Source organism: Aotus nancymaae, unplaced genomic scaffold (assembly GCF_030222135.1).
Source record: "Aotus nancymaae isolate 86718 unplaced genomic scaffold, 86718_ANA_hifiasm-v0.15.2.pri h1tg000015l_0, whole genome shotgun sequence".
Lineage (NCBI taxonomy): Eukaryota > Metazoa > Chordata > Mammalia > Primates > Aotidae > Aotus > Aotus nancymaae.
Genome location: NW_026988426.1, coordinates 6,929,003 through 6,931,689, shown reverse-complemented (window position 1 = coordinate 6,931,689; position 2,687 = coordinate 6,929,003).

Below are 2,687 nucleotides of genomic sequence, written 5' to 3'. Positions count from 1 at the left end.
GCTGGAGTTTGGTTTTCCGTCATTGGCAGCATAATAAAGTACTGGGTCTTTGGTAAGAGAATTTTGTTGGCATATGAGCACATCAAAATCAGTAGAAGAACACACCATAGTCATGCTGTGAGAGGCAGTCAATAGCAAAGGAGAAATTTATTTAGCTTTATAAATATATTATTCTGAAGACCCTGAAAGATCTGAAGTTTCCTCCAGGTATGCCTGGGATCTTGGTGGTCTGATGTAGCCCTCTTAGTGATGGGACCTGGTGAGGGGGTCAAAAGTGTTGAAAGTTGGCTTAAGCTGGGTACAGCAGCTCACACCTATAATCCCAGCACTTCGGGAGACTGAGATGGGCAGATCCCTTGATCCCAGGAGTTCAAGATCAGTTTGGGCAACATAGTGAGATTCCTATCTCTACAAAAAAAATAGAAATATATTAGCCAGAGCCAGGGATGTTGGCTCACACGTGTAATCCCAGCACTTTGGGAGGCTGAGGCCGGCAGATCACTTGAGCTCAGGAGTTTGAGACAAGATTGACTGACAACATGGTGAAACCCCATGTTTAAAAACAAACAAAAAATCAGCCAGACATGATGACACATGCCTGTAGTCCCAGCTACCCAGGAGGCTGAGGTGGGAGAACCACTTGAGCCTGGCAAGCAGAGGCTGCAGAGAGCTGTGATTGTGTCATTGCACTTCAGCCTGGGTGACAGCGTGAGACACTGTCCCAAATAAAAAAATTAAAAAGAAAAAGCAAGTTAATTTGACACAAATGAGAGGACTTAAGACCACAAAAATAAAAGTGCTTCCATTTGAGGTATGGCCCATGAGCTGATGGGTGATTTAATGAAGAATGTAAATAAATGTTTTGTACCTTCTCCTGGGTCCCATGTATGTTCATGATGTTCGTGGTTTTCCAGGAGTGAAACTTTTTTTTCTGGTTGTGTACCCATGGGATGTACTGATATTAACAAGGAGTTACATGTTTGTGTGTATGTAGGGGTATATAGAAAAACATCTGAAAGGCCAGGCACAGTGGCTGACGCCTGTAATCCGAGCACTTTGGGAGGCCGAGGTGGGCGGATCACCCTAGGTCAGGAGTTTGAGACCAGCCTGACCAATATGGTGAAACCTTGTCTCTAATAAATGCAAAAAATTAGTCAGACATGGTGGTTCATGCCTGTAATCCCAGCTACTTGGGAAGCTGAGGTTGGAGAATCACTTGAACCGGGAGGCGGAGGTTGCAGTGAGCCGAGATCACACCACTGCACTGCAGCCTGCGTAACAAGAGGGAAAGCTCCATCTCAAAAAATAAACAATCCATCTGAAAAAGGATTCATTATGTTGAAAGTGGCTATTTCAAGGTACTGGGATTATGGCATTTGTTTTATTTATTTCTTCTTTAATTCGTAGTTTTCAAAATTTTCTACAGTTAATGTGATTTATTTAATTTTTTAAAAAGGTTTTTAAAGTACTACACAAATACACAAGGTGACAGTGCTCTGCATGGGAAGTCACGTGGCTAGTTACAATCTGGAAGTCATAACAACTAGCTCACAATTGCTTAATTTAACCTCTTACTTTTAATATGCAACCTCACCTTCTTCCTTTGTAAAATTTTGAATTAATCTCAGGTCTATGTAGTGTAATCAAGATGTGATTTAACTAAGTTTATTATCAACCCAAATTAAGTACATATAGGGTCCCCACCTTAAGTGGTCATTGTGGTTACTCCCCAGTATCTACTCCACTGCACTTCCCAATTGTGTAGGGAAGATCCTATTGGACTGAGATTTTCCAGGTACTGCCATCTAAATCACCCAGGTTTTTCTGTCTCCTGATCTGGTTCTAACTTCCACTTTATGAATTTTGTCAAGTAGCCCTTTAGTTATCTATAAAGGTGTAACTCTAATTTTGCATAATTAGAGTTACACTCTGTGCACACTGTGCCTGACCCAGTGTGTTCATCTGATGGAATCTACATAGTTGTAATAAAGAATAAGTAATAAAGAAGGCCGGGTGCAATGGCTCATGCCTGTAATCCCAGCACTTTGGGAGGCCAAGGTGGGTGGATCACTGAGGTTGGGAGTTCGAGACCAGCCTGACCAACATGGAGAAACCCCATCTCTACTAAAAATACAAAATTAGCTGGGTGTGGTGGTGCATGCCTGTAATCCCAGCTACTTCGGAGGCCGAGGCAGGAGAATCGCTTGAACCCGGGAGGCAGAGGTTGCGGTGAGCTGAGATTGTGCCATTGCACTCCAGCCTGGGCAACAAGAGTGAAACTCCGTCTCAAAAAAAAAAGAAAAAGAAGAAGGATGAGAGTTAGGCTCACGATGGGAGTTGCAATGGTCTCTAAATGTGAGGATAAGGAACATGCCATTCACTGTCGTGTTCCACCTCCTAGTCCAGTGCCTGGTGCAAAGTGGGGGCTTCATAAACATTGGTCACAGGCCTGATGGTGGGACTGATCTGAGTGAGTGAATGCATGGATGGTGCCTCTGTAGTTTGTGTTCCCTGCTAATCAGATGAACCCATACATGCTTCATTTCAGGGCTCTCTCATCTGAGATATTATGTTAGAGAGTTCTCTCTACGTGCCATGACCGAGTAGCGTTTTCTTCCTCTGAAGTATTGCTTCCTCTTTGTTGGTATCACAGGACAAACATCAGAACACTTACAGGATGTGTGTAG